The sequence below is a fragment of the Macrobrachium nipponense genome, chromosome 2 (genome assembly GCF_015104395.2).
Source record: "Macrobrachium nipponense isolate FS-2020 chromosome 2, ASM1510439v2, whole genome shotgun sequence".
Classification (NCBI taxonomy): Eukaryota; Metazoa; Arthropoda; class Malacostraca; order Decapoda; family Palaemonidae; genus Macrobrachium; species Macrobrachium nipponense.
This window is the reverse complement of record NC_087201.1, coordinates 3,669,863-3,677,979: the sequence shown is the minus strand read 5'-3', so window position 1 is coordinate 3,677,979 and position 8,117 is coordinate 3,669,863.

Below are 8,117 nucleotides of genomic sequence, written 5' to 3'. Positions count from 1 at the left end.
AAAGATATGAAAGAAGCTGTTCCCCTAGGGACAAAAGGAATCCATGAATCCTACACAATTCTAAGCTGCTCACAATTTCCGAAGTCTTAGTTTAAAGGAATTTACATGACAACGATTGTTATTATGATTATTATTTTAGTTATCGATATGGAAGACTACTTAGAGGGAGATTTCTCGTTGCAATATTCCAAAGGAAGAGTGAAAAAAAAGAAATGAAGGAACGCATACGTATATATATATATATATATATATATATATATATATATATATAATATATATATATATATATATATATATATATATATATATATAATATATATCAGATGTACAACAATGCCATTCATAACTGTCAACGTAACAATTCGGTTAGCCACTTTTTGACCTTAGTGGGATGGAAAACAACAACCAGTTACGTGAGTAAATGAAACATACTTGTTTAGGAGTACAGGAATTTAGGATGAAAAAGAGGGCCGCTTTCTTTTTTCCTCTCCCCCATACACCTCATCTATAGGTCGGTAGAGTGAGCTAACTTGATTAAGCGGAAAAGGTCTGTTTATTCTTCCCGTAATTCAATCATTTATCTGGTCTTACTCAAGCTCTAAATTGTCATATAGACGTTTCTTACTGAGGTTTAAGAAGACAGCTGCAATCGTAAGGAAAAAAAAAAAAATATTACATAGATAAATAATAATAATAATAATAATAATAATAATAATAATAATAATAATAATAATAATAATAATAATAATAAGATGGATGCCGGGTACCAACTCAAGAGAAGAGGCAACAGAATTAACCATCTGATGTTCATGGACGACATCAAGCTGTATGGTAAGAGCATCAAGGAAATAGATACCATAATCCAGACTGTAAGGATTGTATCTGAGGACATCAGGATGGAGTTTGGAATAGAAAAATGCGCCTTAGTCAACATACAAAAGGGCAAAGTAACAAGAACTGAAGGCATAAAGCTACCAGATGGGAGCAACATCAAACACATAGATGAGACTGGATACAAATACCTGGGAATAATGGAAGGAGAGGATATAAAACACCAAGAGATGAAGGACACGATCAGGAAAGAATATATGCAGAGACTCAAGGCGATACTCAAGTCAAAACTCAACGCCGGAAATATGATAAGAGCCATAAACACATGGGCAGTGCCAGTAATCAGATACAGCGTAGGAATAGTGGAATGGACGAAGGCAGAACTCCGCAGCATAGATCAGAAAACCAGGAAACATATGACAATACACAAAGCACTACACCCAAGAGCAAATGCGGATAGACTATACATAACACGAAAGGAAGGAGGGAGAGGACTACTAAGTATAGAGGACTGCGTCAACATCGAAAACAGAGCACTAGGGCAATATCTGAAAACCAGTGAAAACGAGTGGCTAAAGAGTGCATGGGAAGAAGGACTAATAAAAGTAGACGAAGACCCACAAATATACAGAGACAGGACAATGACAAACAGAACAGAGGACTGGCACAACAAACCAATGCACGGACAATACATGAGACAGACTAAAGAACTAGCCAGCGATGACACATGGCAATGACTACAGAGGGGAGAGCTAAAGAAGGAAACTGAAGGAATGATAACAGCGGCACAAGATCAAAGAACGATAGACGGAAATAACATCTCTCCCATATGTAGGAAGTGCAATACGAAAAATGAAACCATAAACCACATAGCAAGCGAATGTCCGGCACTTGCACAGAACCAGTACAAAAAGAGGCATGATTCAGTGGCAAAAGCCCTCCACTGGAGCCTGTGCAAGAAACATCAGCTACCTTGCAGTAATAAGTGGTACGAGCACCAACCTGAGGGAGTGATAGAAAACGATCGGGCAAAGATCCTCTGGGACTATGGTATCAGAACAGATAGGGTGATACGTGCAAATAGACCAGACGTGACGTTGATTGACAAAATCAAGAAGAAAGTATCACTCATTGATGTCGCAATACCATGGGACACCAGAGTTGAAGAGAAAGAGAAGGAAAAAATGGATAAGTATCAAGATCTGAAAATAGAAATAAGAAGGATATGGGATATGCCAGTGGAAATTGTACCCATAATCATAGGAACACTAGGCACGATCCCAAGATCCCTGCAAAGGAATCTAGAAAAACTAGAGGCTGAAGTAGCTCCAGGACTCATGCAGAAGAGTGTGATCCTAGAAACGGCGCACATAGTAAGAAAAGTGATGGACTCCTAAGGAGGCAGGATGCAACCCGGAACCCCACACTATAAATACCACCCAGTCGAATTGGAGGACTGTGATAGAGAGAGAAAAAAATAATAATAATCGATAAAAGCCTAGTTCACAGATTCGCCACATCTTCGCTTATGTATTAGTGAAATAATTGTTAACTTATGTAAGTATGCAACCATTCCAGAATTTGTTTTTAACTCGGATGAAATGTGTTTGTGTTTGTGTTGTGTGTGAGATGAGAGAGAGAGAGAGAGAGAGAGAGAGAGAGAGAGATTGTTCCAACTTCTCATCACGGTCAGGGGGTCACTAATAGACCCCCTTCCCTTATCTCCTCAACCCATAAAGAAACACGTCAAGCTTATGGAAGTCAGATGACTCAGAGTTTTAAGATATTTGAAACCTAACCTTATAATGAGCTACTTTCTGTCTGAATCGTCTGTCGATGAATTCTTATTACTCTTTATGACTTATACCTTGGGTGAGTGATTAATGATGGACCGGTATGACAAGAGCCAGACGTGAAAGACCTGGTCTGTAATTTGGTCTTGCGTTAATTACCTTAGCGCCTTGTTTGTTATGGATCGAGTTTAAAACACCTTGGGTATTGTTTCTATATTGAGATGGGTAACAATGTAACAATAAATAAATGAAGTGATCTGAAAATAGATTTACATTTATTTTTATCTTTTCATTTTACGATTTACTAATAATCATGTATATGTATTCAGCAGGTTTGATTGATATCCATTCTAATTTTCGTTTGCTTCAGACAATCTTTATGTATATATATATATATATATATATATATATATATATATATATATGTATATATATATATATATATATATATGTATATATATATGTATATATATATATATATATATATATATATATATATATATATATATAGAGAGAGAGAGAGAGAGAGAGAGAGAGAGAGAGAGAGAGAGGAGAGAGAGAGTATTTTAAAGCCAGTTATGTTCTTATTGTATGGAAATTTTTTATATATTAGTCTAGCTACAGGTTCGATTATTTACCTGTACTAAACCATCTTCTATAATATTGCTGCGCATTTATCAATTTACGTCCGCGGACTGAGATATGGAATTTTGTGGGTAAGCTCCCTTGGTTAAACTGCAACAGTCAACTCTTAGGTATTAAATTATGATGAAAAAAAGGCGAGAGTAATTATAATTATGGTGATAACTCGGATTAGTAATTCATGAGACTACAAGGCTTAGTCTTTTTCTATGAGGTACGTGACATGAAATCGTCCTCTCGGAGCCGATCTCTAAACAAATGTTATTACCTCGAGAAGGTCACGTAATCATTATGCCCCAATGAATATTCAAGATAAGTTTTTGGGTATTTTTACCCGTTCTCGAGATATTTAGTCAACTTACACAAAACAGGGAAAGATAGACAGACAGATAGATAGCTAGATAGCTAGACAAGAGTGACAACAAAACCTCCTGCTGACTTCGCTGCAGGTAATAGTGAAATAAAAACAAGAAAAGGACAAATATAAGTTAATGTCTGATTTACCAGTGGTTCTTAACCTTTTTATGACCACGCCCCCTCTAAGAGTTGGTCATTTCTTTCACTTCCCCTTTCCATCTATGAGTAAAATTCCCTCCCAGATTTAAAGGAAAATAAAAAAAGAATGAGAAAGAATGGTCAGCCCATCGAGCCTAACTAGTGTAGTAGACTCTAGGAAAGTAATGTTATAAGGCGATACTTTTGCATTTTTTCATAAAATTCTAAATATTAGTTCCTCGCTCCTGTTAAGGGAATAACGAATATAATCAGGACATTTTCATATTATTATTCCCTAGTGCTCCCGCCTCCCCTGGAAATTGCTGAGGCCCCCCTAGGGGGCGACCCCCTCCCAGGTTAAGAACCACTGGATATCACAATACTGAAGATGATAGTGTTTTTAACAGCAGCAACGACAACAACAACAACAAATGCCTTGACAAAGACAGTGACAAAGCCGCTGAATGGAAGCGAAGAAAGAGGCTTGTGGCATCTGCGACTTGAATATTGGAATAATAGTAGATCCACTCTTTCGCACAAAGCTCGTGAATTGTTATTGACGTTTTGAAAGCCGAGATAAACATTGCTTTGACAATTGTTGAATGAAATATTCAAAATGCGCGATGGAGTCAATGAACCGTCGTTAAAAATATTTATTCTAGTTGAATACTTCATAATATCGAAGATAGCTCTTCCACCTCTGATATTGATGGGATCTCTGAAACTGCTTCTTTTTTGGGACGATGAAATATACTGTGGATTTTGAACGAAATGAATCCCGTATATATATCTACTGTCTCTATTTGTGCTTGAGTCTGCTTATTGGTAGTTGTTAAAGTTCAACACTGGGCGAGTGATTTGCATACTCGACTACCAATCTGGTAGCCAGAGGTCGCTGATACCAGTGCGAAATCAGAGGAATTTATTCCTGGCCATTAGAAATTATTTATCGATATAATGCGGCTCGGATCCCACAATAAGTTGTAAGTCCCGTTGCTAAGTAACCAGTTGGTTCTTATCGGGGTAAAAAAAAAAAAAAAATCTTATCTTTCGGACTAGCCCTAATCAGTTCAGTGGTCTGGTTAAACTAAGATATACTTTATAGTTGTTTAATGAAATATGATCGGCTGGTATGATGCAACACAGTTTAGTGTACTCCATATATCTATGTTTTTTTTTTTATTTATCTATTCCATTTTTATCAAGAGAGTTCCTCATATACCTCTTTTGGGTTCTTTTTGATAATAACTATGCATAGTTGAAAATCTAAGTTCATTTCTCCTGAATTTCATCCTCCAACATCTGATGCTTATAATCTGTTTTCGTTCAGGGTCGATATGTTAATCTGCAAAATGTGGCTACTCTATAATAAATCTTGCTCTGCAAGTGCCTTGTGAGTCGAGCGCACATATGAAATAAAAATGCTTGTTATTTTCATTTAATTATAAATTATGTTTCTCATAGGACAGTTATGTCATGCTGCTAGCACTACAGAATTTTGTTTATTAGCATTGCAGGTCACTGTGTTATAATAGTGTTTTCAACAACTTTGCGTGTTTACACTGCACTCATTACCTTTAATTTGAAGTTCTTCGTTGGACGAGTCGGTTACGTGCTCGACTACTGATCTTAGGGTCCGCGTTCGATTCCCAGCTCTGCCAACAGAGGAATTTATTTCTGGTGATATAAATGCATTTCTCGATGTGGTTCGGATCCCACAATAAGCTGTAGGTCCCGTTGCTAAGTAACCAATTGGTTCCAAGCCACGTCAAAATGTCTAATCCCTCGGGCCAGCCCTAGGAGAGCTGTTCGTCAGCTCAGTGGTCTGGTTAAACTAAAATATACTTAACTTTACCTTTAATCTGAGCTTGTAAGAGACCCTTATCTCATACTGTGACCACCCCTTCCACCTCGCAAAATCATGAATAGCCTTACACGCTGTATGTGTAAGTGTGGGTGTATGGATACACCCTGAAATGAAAAGTGGGTGATTAACCGCAACCAACCCACATTGTTGTTGTGAAGCGAACAGCAATTATCACACTGAATGAAACAACAGCTGTAATGAGAAAATCGCATGTTATTGCCGCAGTGTTCCTGGCTCATAGTTAAATACTAAGAAAAAAAACAGGTAATATGGAAAAGATAGAAGGGCAATCATAAGCAGATTCTTTAATGTCGGACTCATAATTTCGCTCGTTTGCATAATGCCAATGAATTGTTAACGACATTTTTCCAGGCAAAAAAAAAAAAAATTGCTTTGCGATTACAGAAGGGATAACTAGAATTCATTTCAAGGTAAATTTGATTCACCACGATCCAATTTTTTTTAATTCCCTGTTTTTTTTTTTTTTTTTTTTTTTTTTTTTTTTTTTTGTAAACGTACTATAACATTTGTTCCAACAATATCAGCGGACATAATGGTGAAAGTCTGCATAATATACAGGTCTTGATTCTCTCTGGAGGTTTAACAAATTATTCACCTACGTTCTTTTGCAAGGAATTAAGATATAATTGAGTGTTTATGATTTATAATGAAGCAGATACTTGGGCAGGCTGTCTCGTTAAGAAATAAAAAATAAATAAATAAATAAACTTATCTATTGGGAATATAGTGAAACATTTTACGATGAATTTAGAAATGTAATGTTTATTTTTCTACATTTCATCCAGAGTCACGCAGAGGTGAAGGTCTGATTGAGTACTATGAAATGAACTGCCAATACTGTAATGACTTTTCATCGGGCCAAATATCGGTAGGGAGTTCCCTACTCACTCTTTCACTCACCAATCTCGCCTGAATAGAAGCGCACGAAGCGAATGTATTAATTTTTTTAACCTTCCTGGTTTCATTTTCCCGCACCTGTCGTTTAACCCTTTCCCATCCCGCCGAGATAGGAGAGTTTATCTATAGATTCTCAATAACAAATGATGCCCCGCTATTCCCAGCTGGGCGTTGAGTCAGTTTTCGGGAATGATATTGATTGAGAATCACAAAAAAAAAAAAAAAATTAAAAGGCCTTCATGTGAGTAATGGACGTCATGATGGAAAACAATTACGGAAATACTGGTTGAATATCTATTTGCCGTACGCCGCTCTTGACTATTTTCGTGATTTATTGATGAAAAGCAATCGCACATCATCGGTTATTTTTCGTTTGATGAAAGAATAGAATATACAAAGAATGTCTCTCTCTCTCTCTCTCTCTCTCTCTCTCTCTCTCTCTCTCTGGGGCTAAATGAGATTTTTTTTTGGGTGGTAGTAAGACTGGAAGAGGTCAAGTCCATGGAAACTGTCTCTACTTCGGAAAGAAATGATGGAAGATATAGTAGAAAGAAAAGAAAGGGCCCTAATATCTTGGAAGCACGAACGAAAATGAGTGCATGACCGGTGAATGATACATTGTGTCTGTGAGAATGTTCACGCTTTGCTGTTGGCACAAATGTAAAGGCGTATCAAGCCATTAACGTTGCAATGGTTTTCAGCATACTGGATTCATCCACTATTCAATAACGATATAAATATATATATATATATATATATATATATATATATATATAGATAGATAGATAGATAGATAGATATGATAGATAGATAGGATAGATAGATAGATAGATAGATAGATAGATAGATAGATATATATATATATATATATATATATATATATATATATATATATATAATATATATGTATAATATAAAAAAAAAAAATCTCTCTCTACGGTAAGGATTTACGAGGAGAATATCAGGAAACAGTGACAACCCACTATAACTTAAAATGTCCTTTATAAGGAAAATTAAAAGTCAAAGGAAATTAAAGTAAGGAAACTAAAATTTCACAAACAGAACATTTAAACAAATTACGGACGTATTACACAAAAACAAAGACTCGCCATACAGCACTTCATCAAGACTACTCATCACTAATCACTGCATTTTACAAGTATAATACCCGTCACAAAGCTTTACATCAACACAACATATAATTCACTGTAACATCAAAAAGTTAGTGGCAACCAACGTAACATCACACAAGAAAACGTCCAAATGGATAAACAATACATTACCATATATTCCTCAAAACTTGATACACTATTATAATCACTTGTTTGTTTCAGCTCCAACGAAAATCATCGTTTTGGGCCTTTATATACCCGACTCACGCTAGACATCCATGGACCAAATATCATATTTTCGGTACATTATCCTTGGCGACTACCGCCTACGCCAAGCGCTACTGCCATCTGTTGTCTAGTGTACACACTTTTTTTGTATGCAAATATCAATTTTCAACCTTTTATGCAATTTTACATTCAATAAATCAATATTCCTTTACATTCCCCCCCTTTTAACTC